The following is a 24,415-nucleotide window of genomic DNA, read 5'->3' on the forward strand; positions in this document are numbered from 1 at the left end:
GGGTTTTTTGCTGGTGTTGAAGAAGGATTTTCATCCTCCTTAGCAACTGCTTTAGGGCATTCTGCCTGGTAACCTCCAAAAAGGAAACTTTCGTGTCCTGCAAAGTACTCTATCTATTCAAGGGCTATAAACAGCCATTGTAGCACGTTCCTATGAATTTTCTCCCTATGCTGGATCCCTTAATTGCCACTAGTGGATTATCTACAACTTTGCCAAGACAAGAACATGAGTTTTCATATTTTGCCTCTTCTTATCAAGTGATATCTGCATGTGAGGCATCTAAAAAACTAAAGACCTGTTTTATAATAAAAATCTGAAAGTCCTTTGCATGTTTTTCAGCAAAGATTTGGGTGAAAGTTGGAGGGATTTGGTGAATATTAAAGAATTTCTGTTATTCTTGCAGCAATCGGCAAGACGTGTAGCCCAGAAGGAAATGTTATCTGCTACCAAATGCATGAGCAGAATGCTTTCACCTCAGGCCATTGGGGTCAGGCCCTTCACAGAGTGACTGAGGGGCAGAACCGAGACCTGGACCTGAGGTTCTGGCCTACTCCTGTTGACCACAACACAGACCTCAGAGCTAAAGGCTTCAGCAGACGGATAATCAGGTATGAGACACACACATGCACATGAAGGGGTAGATTTCTGCTTTGTAGAGAGTTATGTAGGTTTGGTTTTTCAGTTACTTTCCATACATGAGCACAAACAGGGAGTGGTATGGCCATATCAATGCTGCTAACCCAACTGGCTTCTGAAGCCATTTATTTGGCTCAGGGTCACAAACACATTCCTCAGCCCTCCCTGGAGACTGACAGAGAAGAGGGAGGGAAAGAAAATCTCTCTTTAGCTAATCCTGCTCTGCCTCCTGTTCTCTAGGGATATAAGATGAAGCAAAGCTCATTTCCCTCCGAACGCTCCATGTTTTGCTGCCTACAAGTGCTGAATGTGGCTTTGATCTGGAGATGTCCCCTCCACACCCTGCATCCATTTGGCTCACCCAAATGCTGTAGAGATTCTTTCCCCCACTGCTGGTCACGGTGACCAGAGTTATGGTAAATAACAGTAATTTTTGGGGAGAGAGTAGACACTGAGATCTGAGCCCATGTATTTAAGCCTCAAAGCTAGGAACTACAATATTTTAAGACCGGGGAAAAGCACACATATACAATGCTCTGTTTCTGCCTTGAACATACCCTAACACCCTAGGTGATGTTGTTGAATCAGACAGAAGCAACCACCCATGGAACGCAGAGGCATCACCTTCAACAGTAGAAAGTGGGATTTACCAAGCTCTGGGCCAACAAAATAAAATCCATGATTTTCCATGAGCTGCAGCCACCGTTTTCATAGCACGAGGTGCTAAGCATCCTCATTTGCCCTGTTTTTTAGCATCAGTCGGAGGTTCATATTCATGCAACACTTCACCCATCTCTAATCTACCCCAAAAGTACTTACAGGGAGGTCTCGGTAGTCCCAATAGCTGTGTCACGCCGTAGACAGCCCCAGTGGGAAATCTGTGTGAGGGTCTCGGCCGGGCAGCCCTTGGAGTATCCTATGAGGAGCCCTGCTCCACTCCCCACACCCCCCCGTCCTATTCACTGCCTCCCAGTGGTCTCTGGCAGCTGGTTTTATCGCCGAGCACTGGGCTATGTTGAGAGGATGAACCACTTGATCTATTTTTAGGGAAGAGTGAAATTGCTCTTCCACCAGGCTGAGTCAATCATGAGTTTTAGCAATCCTACACGGAGGCTGGGAAAGTCTGGGGGCCTGGCTTATTTTCAGAATTTATTCATTCAAAATACCCCTGGTGTAATCCAGTACAGGACAGGGGATGCTTCCAGGCAGTGGTGCCATGGGGAAGAGGCATTTCCCTGACTCACTCTCATGTTCTCAGGCTGTGATTTACACAGCCAGCCCCCCTTTGCCTCTGGCCACAGCCAAAGCTTTAAGGAAAAAGCTGCAAAGGTGACAGGTATTAGCTATGTTTTCTGGTTCCCTATTTCCTCATCAGTTCAGCATTTTAGAACCAAGAAAGAAAAATAAATATTTTTGGAAAGCGAGGGGAAGTGTGTACACCAAGAAGATGATGGAGCTATCTGGGAATCACCCCCCTCCTTGCAGCCCCTCTGTTAGCAATGGGGTGCTGCAGGTGGCTGCTCTGGGCAGGGTTTGGAGGGGGATAACGATAAGAGACTCAGCCCTGGAGAGCTCTCCATGACCTCAAAGCTCAGCTGCACAACGGGTGCTATTTTTAGCATATTAATGGTGGGTACAACTGTGTGTCAGAGCTGAGGACCCTGGCCTGGCCTTGCTGATTTACAAATACAAACATAACCAATGACTCTGGGGCTTATTTTAACAGTCCACTTTTACCAGGGTGGGATAGTGATACGGCTGAGGAACCCAGTAATGTTTGAATTGGGTCCAACTGCTCTCTCTTTGGTTTATTTTTCTGACACCTTTAGGGAGCATAGACATGAGTAAATCACCACATGGCGATGAAAGGAGATGTAGGTTGGCTATGCCAGTACCCAAAGTCACCATCACCTGAGATAGAACACTCACTCAGAGGTGCTTAGGATCAAAAAACACCGTCTGAAGGCCACAGGGGACCCATGCTCAGTCCCACCCTGCTTGTACCCTCCCAGGCCATGCCATGGCTGACAGCCCCCAGTGCCAGACGACATGGGACTGCAGCAATGGGGGAGAGAGTTGCATGAATGTGAGCTGTGCTGGACCAGTTGGTCTTGGGGCAAAAATTGTATGTATCTGCCAGCAGAGAGCTGTCTTAACCTGTCTCTGTGGTGTGTTTGTACAGTGTGTGACACAGGTACACCCCCGTTTCAGTGGGGATCGTTGGTCACGTAAGGATTTCAGCAGCGTCATGCTGAGTAGGTGAAGCATGACCCCGGTCCCCAGAGGGGCTCCATGCTCTTTCCTCCACAAGACCAAGCAACTGATGATTTTCTGATTTGAGATGATTAAGTTTTTTGGTTCCCTCCTCCTGAACACATTTTCTAGAATTTTACAGGGGTGTTTGGAGGGGCTGTTGCCCGTCCTTTCCCTATGTGTCTGCAGGTATCAGTCCCTGGAGAGGCTGCTACACATCAACCAGGCTGCAGTTCAGAATGCAATGAGGTTTCCTTGCCAACATCACATCATGTCTAGGTCTAGATGACCATCTGCTTTCACTGAGGCTCCTGGAAGAGACTGGATCCTCCCTATCATAGCCCAGTTTCTTTAAGCATCCTGAAGGCTACGAATTAGCAGTCCCCTCTGTGTTAAACCCAGTGCCTAGGAAGATCATCATCCCTCCTTCTGAAGTGGTCTCCTTGTTTTTTGTTGTTTCCTTCAATAAATGAGGATCAGAGAAAAGAGCTAAATTAGAATGAGATGAAATTTAACCATCTGGGGTAGGGGGGAAATACCCCAGACCTTTGTCACTGCTGTGTGCTGAGGAGACCATATGCTGGTGAGTGATGGCTGCAAACGAAGCAGCAATAAGCAGATGAAGCGGCGCACACCGAAGAGGTCTGTGCGGAGTTTACCCAGCAATGCAGAGCAGGGAAGCAAGGAATGTCATTAGGAGGGTGGTAGACAGGTCTTTGATCACCAGTCAGGGCTGGGGATGGCAGGGGCTGCCAGCAAACATGCACCCGCTCAGGTAGCATGAACTGGGTGACAGGGGTGACAGCAAGCACAGTGGCAGCCTGGCGATGGATGTGTCTTAATTATCCCGTATGGGTGGCGGGACATAAAGGTAGAAGGTGGAGGGCAGAGCCTATCGGCACAGTCAGCAGCTCACAATGGGGATGTGTGTGTGCCCTTGTGGTGTGGATGGGCACAGAAAAAAAACACACAGGGGGCATGCATATATTTACTCGGAGATCTCTCTTCGTCTGCAACATATATTTCTATGATTCTATATATTTGTGTCAGTCTGTCTGTCTAGCTGCAACATCCAACACAAGTAGGCAGGGAGAGTGGACTGTGTGGATGCATGGTTGTCTGTTCATTGCCCTGCCATCTCTCTCTCTGTGCCTAGGTGGGGGACCTGGTCTGCTACGGGTTGTGATTTCCACGTGTGTCCCCCTTCAACTGTGCTCCTTCAAACAGCCCCTGCGAGCACTCTCCTGCAAGCCTGTGAGATCTGAGCTACCTGACAGCTCTGCACAGCTCCCAAGGAAGGGTTTCTCTCCTCCTGTCTGGAAGATAGCAACTAATGAGAAAGCAAGAAATGAAAAAAAGAAAAAAGAGTGATCAGTGTAGTACTGGGCCTTTCTGAGAGGTGCTGAGAGTGCAACCGGGGGAGATCAGCAGTTTAGGATTGTGGGGGGTCTGGAGCCCAGGGCAGCCCTGAACCCTTGACTGAGATGGGGTGGCTCTTGCTGGGACCCAAGAGAAGAGGGCAGCAGGGGCTCAGCAGGGTGAAGGCTTAGAGGTTAGATCAGGTGCGAGCACAGACTAGGGCTTGCAGGACAAGCCAACTAGATGGGACTAGGCTGTCTTGATCACTGCTGCCAGAGCTTGGCCAGGCATGAGCAGAGGGTCATCACTCCCCTGCCCTCCACAGCTGCCTGGGTACCACTGCATGCTCCCACAGCAGCCCTGCAAAAAGGTGTCTGTGATCCCAGTATCCCTGTCTGGCTGTCACAGGGTCTGGGAGAGATGAAAGGAGATGGATGACACCTGATTCTGCCCCCTTTTTTTCTGGGGTGCTCTAGCCAGGGGGGCAGGTGGATCCTATGGTTAAATACCCCAAGTTTCCCTCCTGGCAGAGGCACAGAAGCACAGAGTGCTTAGAGCTGGGCAGATTGGCCACTTACAAGAGTCTCGACATTCAACTCCTACTTGTCATGCTTATGAAAAGAAACTGCTGAAAGGGAAATATGCTTTTAAAGTGTTATTTTGACTGCAGGAGCCTCTATCATTGCAAGTGTCAGAGCTGCCTTGAACTCCGAGCTGTCTGTAGCACAAGCACAGCCTTTTATCTTAAATCAGCATTTTTTCTCTGCCTTTCAGATCTTTCCAGTTCACTAGTCATGTTCTCCCAAACCGGTGTGCTGAACAGTGTTCTACGGGAGGGGGTATGCTGGCTGCAAGGTTCCAAATCATGGAAGGATGGAGGGTGACAGCCTCCCTCCACTGTTGGATCTGAGACATGGTGTCCAGTGGCTGCCGTGCAACAGTATCCATGGGGAGTCCAATTTTGGGACTGAAGTGGGATGTTTTTATTGTCACTAGATGGCAGCGCACCTCCTTGCAAGAGAAAGTGTGGGTGCTACAGCGAACAGAGGGAAAATCATCCTCTGCCAAGCAAGGGTTGTGACCAAACCTGGGTCTCCCTGCACGTAGGATAGGGCAGCCCACTGTTTTCTGCCCTCTCCTTCACCTCCTCTCCTTGCTTTGAAAATTCCCAGTGGATAGAGGTCGCAACAAATACAGAATAGAAAGGGGGAGGGTGAGACGGGAATTAAATGCATTTTGGAGGCTGTCTGGTTGCTCTGTAATTTGCAGTCACATCAGGCTCCCGTTTCATCTTTGCTGTGCACCGAGGTAACATCCTCGCGTGCCCTTCAGCTGAAAGCACTGAATAATGGAGCTATATTAATACATACATGCACAAGCATATGTATGTGTGTGAGCTGGGGGAACGGCATGCCCGCCTGATTGCCCTTCTTTTCTCTTTCTTGGCCATGATTTTCCTCTCTCACATTGCCAGAATTCATCTAGAAGTCGTTAATATTTAAACCCAGAGTACTCAGGAGACTCTACCTGCAGCAAAATAGCTTCTCCTCTTTAATATTAAAGGACTCAAGCTTTCCACCATTTGCCTCCGGGAAAAATGGTTCCTTGAATTACCATCTTCCTTCCTAGGAAGTATTCTGTTCTATCGTTTAAGTCTTCCACTGCTTAGTTTAATCTCATTACTGCTAACTATAGCCACTTGGACCTCTTTAATTAGGGACTTGGTGACGTCTTTGGTGGCAGCTTCCTCCGGATCATCTGATATTGTCATTGTGGCTGGGGATGTAGCCCAGCTGGTTTAGCTACCTGGGAATAGGCTTTTCTAAGGGCTGTAGCAGCAGCCTTCCCCTTTGAGCAATGCTCAGGACTCCAGCAGTGACCCAGAGGTCTTTATGCCATGTCTGGAAGCAGGTAACAGCAACCAGCTTTGACTTCATGTGTAGCTATTCAGCTCTGACCTGTTGCATAGTCATGTGTTGGCTGATAAGCTAAAAGCCAGTCAGCAGAGCTGTCCGGAACACTGCCAAGCTGTTGTCCTCCGTATCACAACATCCCAGACCTGAGAACTGTGCTCTGTGCATAACCTTACAACATTGTGTGGCTTGAAAACACTCAATGCTCTGCTTTCCCCATCCCAGGTCAGTGTCTCGGCTGGATGTGCCCCCCCTCAGCCCTGGGGAAGATCTGTGGGGCAGTCCCGGGGTGCTGATTAGGAGGCTGCTGCAGGAGACCTGCCCTGGTCGCTGCTGGGGCACGTGGAGCACTGAGGTCTCTCTCGCTCCATGGGAATGACCAAGCACAGCACAGGTATAATCCTGGACATGTCTTGCCCCAGAGGAGATATAGGACAGCTGGGTCCTGACATTTTTAGGAAGCATTGTAAGTCCTGCCTCTGAGCAAATACACAACATAATCGGAGGTAGCTGTCATATTCCCAGCTCCCTGGCTGCCACCATCTCCCTAGAAGGACCCCACATCACAAACCCCAGCCCTACCAAAGAAGCCACGCATGAAGGCTTTGCTATTGCAAGGCCTTTGAGTCGGGGGCTGAAGAGTGGTGTAAGGCTCTAAGATAGACCGTGATTCATCAGACACCAGCCAGAGGAAAAGATGTTTCTCGTGCTGGAAAAGGCAGATAATTCTGCGATCGTGTTTAACAAGACAGGATGGTGGTTTTGATATTAAAAAAAATCCCAGCAATGCTGTGGAAACTTCAGCTCCTTCATTTGTTCGTGTGCTCATATAAGAGCACTTCTTTTCCCATGTATTTGGGTAATTAAATACAGTGTCTCAAATCCAGGCAGCATGTGTTGTTGTTTTTGGTTTTGGGTTTTTTTTTTCTCTTGTGTGAAAGAAAAGGAAGAAATGGAAAGAGAACAAACCCTAGACAGATCGGATGTGGGGTCCCTAGATTCCTGATCTGGGTCCAAAGCAGGCAGAATGGTCCCCGTGGTCTCAAATCCACTTACTATGGGATTGTTGGAGAGTTGTTTCTTTCTGCCCCAAATCTACAAAACCTTCCTGACAGCAAAGTTTGGTAAAATTCAACCCTTTCCCATACAAAGCTTTTGCTTGGATCTCTCACCATTCACAGATGCTTCTTGCCTGGAAATATCCCTGACCTGCTTTAGTCCCGATGATATCATAGCTTTAGGGATCACTTACACGTCATCCTTGGCTTAAGATAGGACTATCTGATCCACCACCACTGCCAAATCCAGAAAGGACCCCAGCCAAGACTCCTTAGTTAGGTACAAAGGAACCTCTCCCTTTTCCTATCCTCACGGCTGAGGCGCAGTGAGGTATTACTCACCCCAAACTAAACATGGACGCACTTCTGCCTTGGTGTTTAATACCAACTATTTTTAACTACTGAGATAACAGCACAGGGAGAGGCAGCATGGCTCTGTGGACTCATCACTGGCCCTCGTCCCAGCTATGATGAGATTTCCCAGCTCCATGCAATGGGACTGCTCAAGGCTGGAAGGGGTTAGGGGTCACCTGCTCTCTGGACTCCCTATTCTTGGCCACGCTCCTGCATGGCCAGTCCTGGCAGTACCCACACGTTTCCCAGCCAGAATTGCCTGGTCAGTCTCTGCTATGGGATTACATGGAAGATGTAACTTTGCGCAAGGACCAAGGAGACCCTTCCCAGTTACAACTATCGAGCTGGCAGTAGAGTAGCAATGATGACTGGTAGCCAAAATAAATCCAACTCACAGCTTCTGCCCGTGGCTGAGTCATCGGCTGTATCCGACACTGAGGAGATGACTGACTGCCTGTCGCGGGACAGCTTGCCGTCCTGTGTGGGAGTGACAGCAAGCAAACAGGTAAATTCCCATAAACAGAGGAGAGGAACTATACAAAGCCCCAGTGTAGGAAAGGTGACTGCACCAGAGGCTTTCCAGAGGCAAAGGACACCCTGACATTGGCTCCATATATTGTGTGTGCGTTGGGCTTTTTTTCCTGTAGACCTGACCCAGCCTTGTCTTTGCTCTATTCTCTCCAAGGACAGTACTTCACGTCTTTTTGAGCTCCTCTCTATTTCCAAAGCTAAATTGTCTTTTCTCTACCCATTCTCATTTTTGAGGCAACCATTACTGCTCTTTCTGTGTGAGTTTTATGCATCTATTTCTTTTACGTGCTTCCACAATGATTTCTGTGCCTCAAACCCAGTAAGAATTGGTGTTGCCCTTTGCTGTACCCAGTGAAGGGACCAGTCCCTCTTGTGGAACAGTAAGTACTGGTGTTATATTGTATAGTGGTGAGATGTACCTGACCACCTCAGACAGAATCTCATCCATAATTAATATTCCAGGTGATAATCACTTCATGGGAGTCTCTTGTTCCTTTGATGTAGGTTTCTTTCCAATTTAGGCTGTTCATTCCTACCAACTCATTTCTCTCCACAACACGGCTCCCCTGTAAACCTGCTCCTTGTTCCCTTACCATGGAAGGTTAGGCTTCCACAGGGCAGACCCCATACCCAGGGATTGACATCAGTGGATGATGAAGCACGACCATAAAACCCAACCACTTATAAGGATGATTCTGTACACCCAAAGAGAATAAATTTCCAGGAGCTTTCAAAGAAGAGCACCTACTGACCTTTGCAGGAGACTCCTTCTTTCTGATGGTGGTAGGACTCCATTGTGTCTTCCTCAGGATGCTCTGAAGAGCGGAAGGGAAGGATGGGTCTTTATGGGGTTTGGTGTCCATGCTCAGGGGATGGATTGTTGTCATGATTCCGGCATGATCACCCTCCTTCTTCTTTAAAATGCCATGGGGAGATGGTGTCTTGAGTGGAGCAAAATGTAAACTCTTACACCGTGGAGTGGCTTTAGGAGTGTCAAAGATGGTCAGGAGTTCTTTGAGATTCTTTGTTGGGGCACTGATGTTAGGGATGGGAAGGTTCTCCATGGACTTGCTCGAGCACATGTCACTGGCTTGGCTTTGAGATAAGGCATGGTTTTTCCCCATTGGACTGACATTAGTCTGTGATAGATATCTTCTCTCCATGAGCTGAAAAACCCCAAACAAACATAAAAATAAACTCATAACTAACTTCAGTAATGTATCTTCTAAGATTTTTATTTCTTGGTTTTTTTACTCCAAACATCTCATCTGTTGACGTAACTTTCTGGGATGAAAGAGTAAAACCTGCTCTATGTTCTCTGGACGAAATGTCAGGGACATGATCTAAACACACTCTAGCTCTTTTTTGAAGTGTGGAAGAAGTTTCCGTCTTGCCTGTTCCCAGTGCAACCTCCTGATTTGTCCATGGTCATGCAAGAAAGACTTAGAGTAGAAAAATATGACTCCTGGTTGTCTTCCCTTTTGGATTATTGTCTTATCCACACCTCTATCCTTTTATTCTAGGAAACTGTGTTTCTTAACAGTCAGGAAATCCTACTTTATATCATTTCATAGGAAACCTCCAGTTTCATCTTAAAAAACGTGGACTGGAAATAAAAAATTTGAAAGGAAATTGAATGAAGCCCAGAGCCGCTGACTTCCAGGGTATGATTTTGTCATTGTTATTCCTGGTTGAAAGAGACCCTTCTCACAAAGCAGGACCCAACATGCCAATACAGAGCTGAGAACTGCACCTTATGCCAATGAGTTTGCAGTTGAAATATGATATAAAGACACTGGTTGGTGGAAGTGTACCTTTGCCATGATGTGAGAACCGTAGTCACAGCTTCTAATTAAAGGTGAATTCAGTACTGGATGCTGAAGTGTAGACATCTAAATGTAGCTATGAGCAGAATCTACTCACGAACTCAATTTCTAAGTCCCATTACAGTCAAAAGTGCTAAGAAAGTAATTTCTGCATCCTAGGGTAGAATGACAGAAATGACACTATCTACCTACCTTCTTTGGTAGGTGCTTAGTGTCATTTGAGACATACAGGGTAACCCCCAAAGCCTCCAGCTGCTGGTACAGAAGGGCAGAGGTGCCTCAGTGTCACATCTGTCAGCCCAGTGTGGCTGTCTGTGTGCCTTTGCCTCAGGCTGGATCCTTCCCTCGTTTTCTAACCTGTACTAAATCTTCTGCCAGGTCCTAGACCTCTTGATGGTCTCCCATTAGTTTCTACTACAACTTATTCACTTCAGAACAATCTCCAAACTCTCCAGGGTCCTTTTTTTCCAGTCTCTAATTGCCAAGTACTGGAATATTATATTGTTAGGACATGCTCTGTCCCACCTTGCCTGAGCCCTTGGTTCTCACCTTGGGATGTTTTTGCTTTGACGTGCTGCTTTCACAGTCCAGGATGCTCTGGTACCTGCAGAGAAAACAGGAGATGGCGCCTTCATCCCTTTTTAGCCTGAAAATATTTTCCTAATTATTGGATAGGCTTTTTTTGCCTTTTCCTAGCTCCTGGAAAATACCAAACCCAGTAGATTTCGCAAGCAATCTTAGAGAGAGAGAGGGAGAGATGAAAAATGCCCCAAAGAGGACTGGCTTTAGTTCTAAAGGGTTAGCTCAGTACAGTGTCACTAGATCCAGCATGAGCCCTCTCCTCCCAAGCTCTGTGGGAGATGTGGGGCACCCTCTCCCTGCCAGTGGAGGATGTGCTGGGGGTTATATTGGCTGCAAGTGGTGCACTATTGCACCTCGCTAATATGTGGCTTGACAATGAAGTCAGGCTTTCCAGAAGGTAAATGCATTGTTTATATATTCAGCTTTAACCTAATGTAAAGGGATTTATCAAGTCACTACCTGCCCTAACTTAACAGCAGTGATGAGTGAGAACTGCCCAGAGTAAACCACCTTTCTTCTCTTCCTTGCTGTGGGGAGTGCACTTACAGCTTTCTCCAAAGACCCTATCAGACAGATGATTATTTACAGTGAAAACCGACCAAGTTTAGGATATTCGGAACTAAACTGTCCCAGGGGGAAGCTCAAGAGACAGTCTTGACAGATGCTGTGTCACTCTTACACTGAGGGAGATGTACTTTGGGTACTGTTCCTAATCTTACTTGTCTCACTCTTGGCAGAGCTGTGGTCTGATCTCAGTTATGGGTTGTAACCAGAAGAGAAATTAGCCCTTAAAGGATTTGGGTTGAAATGTGACTCTCCCTGGAGCATTTTAGTTAGAGAGAATTGATAGAAACCAGGAGGGGATGAGATGCCCACATCCCTCCCTCCTCCTCCTCAGCTCATCTCTCCAGCATGTGCTGGTTTCCCTCATGACACCTTATAGCCTATCAAAATTAAAAGCTTTAATTATCCATCTGGGAATGCTCCAGTCATTGGGGTTGAGGGCAAATTCCTCTGTGTCATTGTATTTGGGGAAGTTTGACCAGTGGATTTGGCTTTTAAATCAGGGCTTGGCTTCCAAGACTAAATAATGAATTTGTAATATATAAAGGCTGAGGGCACTTAAGGCAGAAAAGTACTTGCCTCTAGCTCGACACCTGAGAGGCTGGGATGCTGTGCTTGGGAAAGACCTTATCTGAGTGAGAGTTGTTGGTTCTGTAGGTGTGAGAAGGATAAACCCTGGAAACTTGCAGATCTAAGGTGACCTGCAACTGTAGATTAACCACCCACCTGGCAACCAGTTCGGAGACAGACACAGCTTTTCTCAGAGGAACTGCTCTGTGCTCTGGACTGCTCCTTGAAGAATAGCACAGAAAAGGAAAGGACTGAGCTGGCCTCAGCTTCTCAGATTTTTCCATGTTCTCTGTCTTCTGGCACTGAAGAGAGAGAGCAAAGGTTAAAGTGCTGAATGTGAAGATCCAGGGAAAGGAGGCCAACAATTAGTGCATCTATCTCCTCTCATGGGATCGGTGCATCAGTTAAGGGTTGTGGAACAAGTGCTGTCTTTACTGATACATCTGCAAACCTCATCACATATATTCACTTTTGAAAAAATAAAATAGGGTTAAAGAAGACACAATTTAAATTAAATTACTCCTAATGCAGGGAATGGGTCTTTTCCACCTCTGCCTGCCACTTCTCTTATTCTTGTAGATCATCCAATTCATCTGTGACAAAGAGAGGAAAAGAACTTGAAGAAGAATTAGCTTTAAATAATTGTAAAATTATTTGATGGAAATTTTGTATGTGCATCATTGGTTAAAGTTTTCTTATGTTTCCCGTGTTGCATAGACCTGAACCAGCTCTGAATTCAGACAGTAACTGGAGAATTAAGCACCTCTTGTCCTCTTCTACCAAAAATGCTCTTGTTTTCCAGGCTTCAGAAATGCACAGAAGTCTCAGGCACTGGATTTGCAATGACTGATCTGACACTTGGAAATACGTTTGGTCATCTGGGGTTCATTTTCTGAATTTAGAGAGAGCTCTAGGGACCTACAAGTTATATGTAATTGCTCTTTAATTACTGACACAGACATTCAAACTATGGAATTATTAGATATTTGTATTTAGATCTTGAAAGTATTTGTTTTAAAAAGCTATATTGTTTACAAAAATATGTTTCATAAGTGATTTCTATTGCACTGGCCTGAGTGTTGGGTTGTGACCAGAGCCATTGCCCACCCATGTTTGGGTGTCCACTTCCACATGCACTCAAGAGGGGCAGATTTTCTGGGGGATATGGGCATCATCCAGCAGTTGATGAATCTCTGCCTCCCCTCTCATGCCTTTAAGACATCTGAAATCAAGACCAGAGGGAGGGAGATATTTTTCTCACTAGTTGCTTTAGAAATTTCTTTAGTTTGTTTTCCAGGTCATCTCCCATGCTGTTAGGGGAGAGACAGATTTGTTAGATCGCAGACTCCTACCTCCCACAGCCCAGGGATTGTTTCCCATTCCTGCGGTGGTGTCTAACATTAAACAATTCCAGGTGAAGAGCCCTCGAGGGATTTACTGTGTGGCAGAATGCGCCTGTTAGCAGGGAAGTGTTCCCTGATTTTCCATTTAGAGCCCCCCTTTTCCTTAAATACAGTACAGGCAGTTGATGGAAATACTCTTCTCAGCCCACCCTGAACAGTTCCCACAATCAGCACAGCATCCCCCAGTTGCTAAGGGTTTACAGGATTTTTCTGATATTAATTCATTCCATCTTCTGTGATCTGGGAGGGTTTTTGTGTAAAATCACTTACATGCTAGAGTGCTTTCCTCCACCCGAGAGCTGCCATTTGATAGCCTCCTTGGGGCTCTGCAGTACCACGCTTCTGACTCCTTCCTCTCCCCCTTCTGCACAAGACAGGAGGCAAAGTCCCTTGGGAAAGCTGCAATTAAATATTAAAAGCTGATGTGGGAATGGGGATGATGTGAATTGGAGAGCTGGCACTGAAGAGCAGAGGAGATGAAGCCTCCTCCCTGCTCCTGTCAGCCTGTCGCCAATTATTGAAGTCTAAATCTTCCCCATAAAACCACCGTGTGAATTCAGATCCAAACAGCCTTGACCCAAAGCTAAACTCTGACTGAGGTGGAAATCTGCTGGAATCCTCCTCCCTACCTTGTCCCAGGTGGAGCAGAACCGGGCTCCTCTGCATAAGGATTTTTAAACGGCTGCTTCTGGCACAGGTCATATATTCATCTTCCAAAACAGAGAGTATTTCAGCTCAGCTCGTTGTCCCCTGTGCCTGTGGCTTCACTGGGGAGCTTTAGCATGAGCTGCAGGAGAGAACATCTCCCTGGCCTGCTAACAGCTCTAGGGAATACACTGTTCCTCCCTGCAAAAATGAAAGGTGGCCAGGCCTTAGGGGAGGAAGGGCCCAGGTGAAATAAATTAAAATACTTTGCTATTAGGGGTGAGAAAGGGTGGGACTGTCTGAGGGTGTCAAATTTAGGCAGATTGACACCTAAACAGGTGACCTAAATTAGGTCAAATTAAGCCTGATTGAAGTCACAGTTTGGCAAAGGTGACCTGTTAACCTTCCCAAAAAGCACCATGGCCACAAACAGGGCTGCTTTTGCACCTAACAATAACTGGATTTCTGTGAAGTTCTTTCTGGGGCTTTATTCTGCACATGCTGGAAAGTTGACCAAGCAGCAAAGCCAGTGCAGGAATAAGGGCAGATAACAGTGCATTGGTTTATAATGAACAAGAAGGGCTGCATTTGACATCAAAAGCTGGAAAATCATTTACCCAGCAATGTCTAAGCTAAGCAAGAAACCTTTGACATGAGGAGTGAGCGAGTTAGGGCAAAGCAGAGATCCGGATAAACAAACTGGATGTCCCTGTCATTATTGCATGAAATAATAACTTGAACTTGTCCATATGATCTGATTCAACTCCTACTGAAATAAAAACTCTTTAATGAGCTTTTATTACAGCAGCTACAAACAACTGAGAAGCCTTAATGATTGTATTTCTCTATCCTGTGGGTACAGTGAGTTTGATTTCGTGTCGTAGACTCTTCTCATGCTATCAGTCGTGTTCATTGCAGCAGGGCCTAAGGACCAGCCTAGAGCACATCCCTGGCTTTGTACATACTCAGATTTGTGCCATACTCGAACCCTTCACCTCTCTCCTGTGCTCCCAGGGTCTCCCTGAGCTGCTGGCTGTTTCTTACTGAACAAGATTCACTTCTTGGAGGATTTTGTACAATGCCCTGCACTGTAGTGGGAAAATACCAGTGACTTTAGTAGCTGCTGGATTAGCAAAAGACAAGTCTGATGGAGGCTAGAAGGATTTTAGTTGCATGAGCAAAACAAGGCTCTGAAGCTGGGATGCTTCCTTGTTAGTTATTTAATTTAGAGAAGAAGGATTTGGCTGACAGAATGAACAATGAACACTGCAGTTCTTCCAATAGTGAGTAATAGATGCTGCTAAAAGGCCCGTGAATTATTTTGGGGATGACTGCTATCCTGTTCCTCTCTCCATAAAAAGGCTGCATGAAACAATTCTCTGCATAGCTCCAAGGCACACTCGCTAGACAAAGTGTGTTTTGAAACTGTTTTTGCCAGGATTACAGTGCCTTAGGCTGGTTCTTCAGCTACTGTCTCTGCTGGGGGCCTTGCTCAGCTCGCAGTGATTTTAGTCTTCGCTGTTAGTGGTGCGATGGGTTTGCTCTGTTGGCAAGAGCCTGGAGGAAGATGGGAATGAGTTGTTCATGCCGAGCAGTTTCTGTGAGCTGCGAAGAGGGGGGTCCCAGTCCAGAGAAGGAGCAATGTCTGCTGAGTTAGAGCTATGCACACCTGTACACTGCTGAGCTGACTCTTCTGCACCCCTTTAGTCCCTGCGTTCCAGGACAAAACCCCCCAGGGTCTATTCCTGGATTCTCTCGTTGCATTATTTTCATGCTGCTGTAAGTAGCTCCACTGGTTTGTGTGGAAATGTGCCTGACTTGGGTTGACTTACCTCCAGGTGCCAAATCGTGTCAGTGGGGCACTAGTTAGAGGATGGAGGCACTGAATGTACCGGTCCCCAAAACAACTTTTCCTCCCACAACCGAGGAAAGGAAACCATTACACTTGAAGACTCCTGGCATTTGCATCTTGCCTTATAAGAAGCTGGAAGAGGTCTCTTGTAGAAACTGGGAGCTTTGATGGGACATGATTTTTGAGCTTCAGCAGTTTCCCCAGATAGAGGAGGTGGAGTAAAGCGGTGCTGTGAGGACCTTTCTGCCATGTTCCTCTGTCTCCCTGAAATGCTCTTTCTAGTCACCAGCCCAAGCAGCCCTCGTCCTGTTTGGGACACAGACTTTAGGTTTTTTGGCTGATTTGCTCCCATTGTCCAAGGGGAGCAAACAGTTTAGCCTTGACTGTGCTCCTGGAAGGACCTTTCCAGATGTTCTTAACTCTAAATAAAATGGGGTGGCCTAGTATGCCAAGCTAGAAAGAGCCGTCGGCCACAAATACCTCCTCTGTTTCCTGCAGAAGGGTGGAAACATCCAGATTACTTATGCGCACCTCTATCCCACGGACCCTCTACAGGGTCTCATGGAGTGGTTTTCAGAAGCCAGGCTGCATTTTCTCTCCTCATTGTGATAAACAGTCAAGTCACACCCTTTTCCCTCAAGCAATGGGAATTTGCCTGCAGGAAGTCAGAAGGGAGCTAGGAAGTCCTCCAGATGCTCCCAGGGCAGCAAAGTGATGCCACTGGCATGTTCCTCCATAGGGTCACAACTCTACCTGTCAGGGCCATCCACTCTTCCTTCTGTGATTGCAACGCAGGCCTTCTCCAGGGGGAGTGGCTGGTGCTTTATTCCAGGCATTATGGGGCTTTTTTACCTGTGCAGGGCATCTCCTGACCACCACACCGGGAACAATAAGATCCGAGCTTTGGATTTGTTTGCTATGGCCAGACACACTGAGGGCACTTGGTCTGGCCAGCTGGAACTAAGCAAGGCATCCCAGCTGGACTTTTTGGTGTCGCATCCCCTGCCGAGGTGCTGAGCATGGACTCGGACAGGGGAGGGCAACGCTGCCTGCACCTTGCCTGGGCAGCAGGCAGCTTGTGGGCCAGGCAGAGGGGCTACGAGCCAGGCACAGGGGCAGCTAGCAGGAACTTTGAACTGGGAGAGACTAATGGTTAACATGGACAATTATGTCTAGCTGTGTCAAGTGGACTGACCTAAGCCCACACAAGATTTGTGCTGACCAGACAGGGACAGTGGTTTACATAACCACCTCTATTTTTTCTTCTTTTTTTTTTTTTTTCAGTTGTGTAATGTTGTTTTGATAGCTGGATTCCCACTAAAAACGTGTGCGCTCCCCTTTCTTCCTCCCCCCCATGTGCCCAGCCTGCTTGTCTTTGCTGCACACACGTTTGGACCCTGCTTGTCAGATGGGATGGTGCGGGGTTTGAGCAAGTGTGAGAGGGAATAAATCAATTTGGGTGTGAATAGAGATCTGCTATTTGTTATAAACAGATTGATGCATAAAAGGTTTTCTGAATAATATGGGTTGTGATGTGCGTCAACTCCAGATCTGATTCCTTGTCAGGGAATTTACAGCAAACTGGTTACAATCAGTGGAGAAGAAATAGATTTTGCACTCTCCCCAGCATGTTCTCCCCATTTTTTAGGGGGACAAGGGGAGCTTTTTGCCTGTGTGCCATCAGGGTTGTGTATGTGGCTGCATAGCAAATGTTTAATCCTGTAGCTGAACGCACCGTGCAGCTGGCAGGGCCAATTTCTTTCCTTTGGTTTACTGGGTAGGGCTCTGCACTAGCAGTTTACTGAGGATGGGTGCATTAGGGAAGGAAAAATCCTGCAAAATCTCGGGTATTGCTTTCTCTCCACTCTCCATCTTTTTCTTGTGGAGAGTATCTGGATCCTCGCAGTCATTTCCATAATTATTGGTTTCATGTTAAGTAACCAAAAAATTATCTATCAAACGCACATGTGGAACTAATGGGGCTTATTTGAAAAGACCTGTCTTTGCATTCACAGCTGGTGCATCGCTTGGTCCATTTTAATGAGCTTCCACAGCACCGACACGTGCTGGGGAGGAGCTCACGTGCACACCCGCCCCGGGCTGCCCGTGCTCCCTAGAGAGAGGGGCATCGGATTCCCCCCGACATGCTGAAACACAAATGCATGGTCTGCGGTGGCAAGAGCAGGGAGACTGCTGCAAGAACCTCCGTGGATGCAAATTCCCTTTGAACGCTCCCTGCTGCAGATTTTCCACTTTTTTCTTTCAGGGTGGAAAGCCTGGGAGACTGGCTTTTCTTGGAAGACCTCTATAGTGGCTGGGTTTTGTGATGGCTGGAAATACTGTGGCAGGATATGCAGTAATTTCCACTTCTAGAAGTAGGATGGCCTCTGGCTTCCTTAAGGGAAGAAAAAGATCCAACAGTTGAAGTTTTTCAGTCTCCACAGTTTTAGGTTCAGGTGGAGGTTGAGTTGTACCGGTGGCCAAGGTCGTAGGGTTCAGTGTGGGGACATCCAAGGCGTCCTGAAGGCAAACAACCATCCCTCAAATCCTACTGATTTCTCCCATGCCTTACTACAAGTACAAGCCACATCCTCTAACTCCTCAGTTAACTTACTGAATGCAGAAAAGAAACTGCCCATTTATGTGGCAGTGAAAAATGAATGATGGGGTGGGAAGGAAGGGAGGGAGGGAGGGAGGAAGGAAGGAAGGAAGGAAGAAAGGAAGGAAAGAAGGAAGGAAGGGAGAGGACTAAAGCTACCTTTAATTTTTTAATAATAATGAGCCCATGCAACTAAAATCTGACTGGATCTCCTCACCCTGAGCACTCTCCTTGTCCCATGCACTGCTTTTTCTGAAGAAAAGACTTCATCCTTTAAATCTTTAATATATAAACCATCTTATTCTGACCGTACAGGACTGCAGTGTCCCTTTGGACTGGTCATGTTTTTCATTCACGGGCTTTTCCCTGTGAAAGGCAGTGTTTGCCTGAGATGGTTTTATGAAAGTGTCCGGAGGTGGATGTTTCTTCTACCCTCCCCAGAAAAATGTGAAACCGCAGATTGTTCAGGCTTCAGTTTCTCATTGAAAAGTATCCTTTTTTGCCCCCCTCTGGGAACTCTGAAAATTAAAACCAGCAAAAGTACATTTCTTGTGAGAAGGAAATATTTCCTGGCTTCCTCTAAGACACCGTGGGGCTCTGTGTTTGTCTGCAAACCACAGTGGGCATATTCTGTGCCGCTGTACCCCACGGGCATTGTCAGAGCTGGGTGCAGCCATAATACAGGGCAAAAACTTCTGCTTTCCTCCTTTTTTTTAATCAGCTGGAAAATACACACTGTCCTGACTGATGCTAGAGGAAGGGGAAAGGCAACAGCAGCCCCTCAGCATCTCTGCCTTCTCCTCCTTAGTGAATACACCCTCGTGCACAGTTTGCAGTGTGTTTTTGGGTTGTTTGGAAGATGTGCAAAGGTTTGGAGACCATTAGGGTGTATTTTATCTCCGTGCCTGTGCTAGAGGCTGTTGGCACTGTGAACTCTTGTACCTGAACGTGTTGACTGGAGGAAAGGGACCACTGCAGCTCAGGGGGAGCTGGCGGAATGGCACTGCTGCCTGCCAGCCCCGACCACGAGCCTTGCAGCAGATGCGTGGGAAATCTGTTCAGATGTGTCTTGGGAACGTGAGCGAGCATAAATCTGGGTGAGGGGAAGATGCTCCCTGCCTTGGGCTCGGCAGAGTGGGCTCGGGGCCAAGAAGCAGCTCAAAACCCTGCATCACTGCACCGCTGCCGAAAGCCATGCTGCACGCGAGCGGCAAGCCCGCTCCGCTCATCTCTGGTTATTGTCAGAGGAAAATGTGTGCTGCTCCAGCGCTTTCAGCTGGGGGCCTGGCCCCGAGCGTATCTGGAGCATAACGGCTGCGTAAGGACCCAGCAGTGCAGGGTGGTGGTAGCGGGGCATCTCCCCAGGGCCCAGCCCAGACAGCCCTGCTCCATCTCCAGCCTCTTTCCAGCTGGCAGGGGCGTTTGGCAGCTGTCATCGCCTTGGTCCCCGGGCTGAGCTCCCTCCTGGTGTGCACTTAGGAGCAGGGAAAGGGTTTTGGGCCAAGGGATTGGGAATGGGGCAGAATTGCATCAGTCTTACATCCATCAGGACTAAAAACTGCTCTTGCTAGCTTTAAAATCAGCTTTTTTTTTTTTTTTCCCCCCACCAGTCCTGGTTTGACCTTCAGGGGCAGATAACAGAATGAACTGGAAGTTGAAAGGTGTGTTTTTTTTACAGTGGGCTGCAAGGGTTTGCAGGCTGTACGTTGAACTGGCTGGGTATCAGTTTTATTACACTTCAGTGCCTGCAAATCCTCACTGAGGAGCTATATTCCCGAGCCACATGTATTTATCTTGAGGGTCTTTACATTTTCAGCTTGATGCAACTGCTAAGAAATAGATCTAATGTCAAATCTGCATGAACCTTTAGAAACATGCAAATAAGGAGGAAAACATTGCATACCAAAGTGGGATCCGAGTGAGGTTTATTCAGTATTTTTATTTTTGTTATTATTAGCAGTGGTGTGCGTATGCTAGTCTTGGAAAGACAGGAAAAGTAAAAATAAGAGATCACTCCCAGCCCTTCTTTTCCTGTAAAGAAGGATTTGTGAAGCCTGAAACTTCCCAGGCCAGGGTGCCACCACTTCCTCAAGATACAGAATGTGATCTCGGGCTGTGAGAAGTGATGTACTTAAGGATGCAGAGGCTGCCTATGTGCATCCCGCAGCACCGCGTGCCTGCGCCTCCGACCACGCTCCCAGGCAGCTGTCAAACGCGCAGACCCCGGGGGGACATCCCCACCAAGAGAGAGGTCTCCTGTCTATGGCAGCGTGGGGACATATGGCAGAGTGCGTCGGCAGGCAGGGTACAGCGTGTGCCCTCGGGAATACCCCGTGGGAACCGCAGGCGTTGGACGGAGAGGAGGCAGCGAGCACAGATCACACACGGTGGTGGAGGGGGGTGGGTTTGGCGATGCTGCTGTCTGCTCAAGCAGTTGCTTTTGCTGTCTGTGCGGCAAACCCAGGATTACCTGTGGACAGGTGTTGTGTGAATAGACCCTCACCTGCAGAGGCTCAAACCTCTCGGTGTTCTCCCCTCTTCATGCTTCTGACCTCTTTGCATTTCTGAGCTTCATTTCTTTGTTTACAACCTTGTTCTCTGTCTCATCTTCCCATCTTTAAATGTAAATGCTCTAAATACAGTGTTTATCAAACAGTTTGCATTTTTTTTTCCCCCATAATAAGTGGTTTTTTTCCCTGTGAGTTGCTGTAACCTCTTAATTCTGAAGGACTGAGCATTCACTACTCTCCTGAGTCCAGAGGGTCTATTGGGAAATGGCCAGGGATACACTCAAAGTGCACCCAGTGCCTGGAGCACTTCCTGCCCCTCCTTCTCCACTGACTTGGGGGTCTGCAGGGCTGTTCCTCTCACATAATCTCACTCCTCTCCACTGGCTGCAGTTTCTCTTGCAGAAGTTTTTTTCCCCCTTCTCCAACACGTTACCCCAGAGGCGCTACCCCTGAAAAAAAAAAGTGGCAGGTCCCTCTGGGAGCCGGCTGGCATTGGCTGTCGGACACAGGAGAGACTTCCAGCATCTTCTCACAGAACCCACCCCTGTAGCCCCCCTCACCAAAACCTTGCCATGCAAACCCAATATACTGACCAAAGAAGGCAGCCCATTGAGAATGGTGGGTTTGGGTGGACGTTGAATTATTGTTTCCAAATAGTTGTTTTCCAGGTAGATATCTTCTGGGGAGGTTGTCCTGAACCAGCCACCCAGAGCTGCCTGCTGACCATGCATAGAATCGTAGAATCACAGAATGGTTAGGGGTGGAAGGGACCTTAAAGGTCATCTAGTTCCACCAAAGAAGGCAGCCCATTGAGAATGGTGGGTTTGGGTGGACGTTGAATTATTGTTTCCAAATAGTTGTTTTCCAGGTAGATATCTTCTGGGGAGGTTGTCCTGAACCAGCCACCCAGAGCTGCCTGCTGACCATGCATAGAATCGTAGAATCACAGAATGGTTAGGGGTGGAAGGGACCTTAAAGGTCATCTAGTTCCAACCCCCCTGCCATGGGCAGGGACACCTTCCACTAGACCAGGTTGCTCCAAGCCTCATCCAGCCTGGCCTTGAACACTTCCAGGGATGGGGCATCCACAGCTTCTCTGGGCAACCTGTTCCAGTGCCTCACCACCCTCTCTGTGAAGAATTTCTTCCTGATATCTAATCTAAACCTCCCTGTTTTCAATTTTTACCCGTTACCCCTTGTCCTATCACTACAGGTTCTTGTAAAAAGTCCTCTCCCAGCACCCTTGTAGGCCCCCTTCAGATACTGGAAAGCTGCAATGAGGTCTCCTCAGAGCCTCCTCTTCTCCAGGCTGAACAAGCCCAATTCTTGCAGCCTTTCACCATAGCAGAGGTGCTCCAGCCCTCTGATCAGAGAGACCTGCATCCACTGCCTGCGCTCCCTGGTGCCTCTCACGCATAGCTGGGTGAGCAAAGGGGACAGAGCCTGGCAGGCACTTCTGTTGAGGCTCAAGGATCCTGCTTGCAAAGGTGTGTGTGTCCCGGGGCAAGGCATTGCGACCGGAGCCCTTTTCCATGGATGGATGCTGTAGGTGAAATACACTCCTTCATCCTCAGAGGAGCACCATGACAAGCAGAGGGAAAACATCTGGGGAGTGGGAAGTACCAAAGCACTTTGTCTTGTTCAGGGAGTAAACGCTCTCTTGGAAGATGCCCTAAGCCAGTCTCTCAACCACATCTCATTCCCGAAAGGATCTAGAAAGCAAAAATATATTAAAAAAATCTTCCAGTTAATTTTAGCTTTGTGTGAAGTTTATTTTCCCAACTCCCTCACTTTTTTCCTCCATTTGGTCCTTTTTTTCATCTTCTCAAGGACATGTCGCTGAAGGACGGTGGGCTCTGTGCTGGGTCTCCCGATGTGCCACCTCTGCATGGTCCTTCCCACCGCGTTTATACAAGAGATGAAGCTTTTCCTAGGGCTATGCTGTCACACTGGGACAAATCCCTGTTTCCTCATCTTCTGCCCTTTATGTAGCGATGGTGTTCCCCGATTTGTGAAGAGGAGCATGTACCCACCTATTTTTGGGTAGCAAACCTATCGATCTCCTCCGAGGACACAAGAGGGCGCTTCTACCTTACTTTTGGGGAGCATTTCCTCATTTGCAGGCATTTCTCTCCCCCTCCTCACCCCATCAGCTGGAGAAGGTTGGGTGAAGGTCTTTAAAGCAGGGAACTTGTCTCCATATGTGTGTGCAAGGCATTCAGCTGCAGGGAGCTTCATCCTTGCGGGATTTCTAGAGCCTCCCACAGAATAATTAAATCATATTTATTTATACAAAATCGAGGGTCTCTCCACTTCAGGAACTGATACCCAGAGGATATCTCAGAGGAGCTTGGCTCTGAGATATGTTATTGGTTTTGATCATTCACTGTGAGAAACACAGATATGTCAAAATGGCACTGCTGGGATCCTCTCTAACAGAATGGATGGGTCCAGGGGAAATTTGGTTTAAACTGTGGAGGTGGGAGCCTATGAAGGGAAAGGCGACAGCTTCTGTACTCACTGCCCCAGTGGGTGCAGCCTCAGAGGGGATGCAGTGAGCACAGCTGGTCTGCCCACCGCCAAGGAGGAGGCAAGAACAGGTAAGAAAATGCCAGAGGTTGGGAAACCACCATGTCTGTGTCAATTTAATAAAGGTAATTTCCTCCCTAGTGTTCTTCTCATGAGAATGTTGTTATCTGCTGTTGGCTATATCCCAGCCGTGCTCTGGGGATGGAGACCACAGGATCCCTGACCTCCAGGCTGACCTGCAGTGCACAGAAGCCTCATGACACTGATAGTAAAAGGTCCCTTTTTTCACTGGTGTATCCAAGTGCTCCATACCTGGTGTCTGAACACCGGCCTGGATGTACCAGGTGCACAGCAGTGATAGTATACAGGTAGTCTTGATATTCCCTTCCCGTGTTGGCTCACTCTTGGGACCTGGATGTAGTCTCCTGTGTCAGAGTCTGCTTTCCTTCCTCCACCCTCCTTCAAAGGGATGCTGTAAGGCTGTTTCCAGACAGTCTGTCCCCAGAGGAACACAGAGTTAAGGGACATCCATACAATGGGAACATGTTTTGTCTCTCATTGCAGCTATGTGTCTCACTGCAGCTGCACCTAATTACCTACTCATAAATAGAACCCAATTAGCCAGTGCCCAACTTTTCCTGTGCATCTTTGTCTCATCACCTCTGCTTCAACATGGGGAAAGCACTTTTTCTTCCATGTGTTTGGAGAGGGATGCTTTTGCTACAGAGTTGGCAGAAAGGGGCAAAATGTTATAGCAAGAACAGACTTGACCTGGAGAAGGGCACAGAACATGCTGCCAGCAATGTCTCTTCATAAAATCTTCAGAAGAAAATCAAAGCACTGGGGTATTTTTCATCATGACAGTAGGGCTTTAGGTTTTCCTAGGGCTGCACAGTCTCTAGGATGTAGAGATAGTGGGGTTTTCTTTGTGAGTTCTGGGTGACATTGGATGGGTTACTGCCTGGTATTAAAAATAAGATAAAAAGACTATTGAATCAAGATGGTTTTAAAATTCCTGTATTGCAGAAACTGCTATATGGGAGGAAAGGCCTTTCCTGAAAATCAGACCCTTTTCTGGTGTGTAAAGGTATGTTCTGGAACAGGGTGCTTCTCAAACATTAATTACATGTTAAGTGATTTTTAAATGTGTTCTAGTTTTAAAGAAGCAACAAAAGCTGTTAAGAGGGGAAGAGATTAAAGGTGCTTGACACCTTTGAAAATCAGAGTGCCT

The 24,415-nt window shown here is 47.5% G+C and overlaps 1 protein-coding gene across 1 annotated transcript in view; it reads right to left on the reverse strand.

The window, feature by feature from the left end:
- Positions 1 to 1,612, reverse strand: part of LOC104510895 (xin actin-binding repeat-containing protein 1) — a 20,861-nt gene extending 19,249 nt beyond the window's left edge. The window contains exon 1 of the mRNA XM_010153290.1: positions 1,456 to 1,612. The gene's annotated coding sequence lies outside the window, so the exon portion shown is untranslated. The remainder of the gene's footprint in view (positions 1 to 1,455) is intronic.
- Positions 1,613 to 24,415: the final 22,803 nt, after the last annotated feature.

The sequence above is a fragment of the Eurypyga helias genome, unplaced genomic scaffold, assembly GCF_000690775.1.
Source record: "Eurypyga helias isolate BGI_N326 unplaced genomic scaffold, ASM69077v1 scaffold28036, whole genome shotgun sequence".
In the NCBI taxonomy this organism is placed as follows: Eukaryota; Metazoa; Chordata; class Aves; order Eurypygiformes; family Eurypygidae; genus Eurypyga; species Eurypyga helias.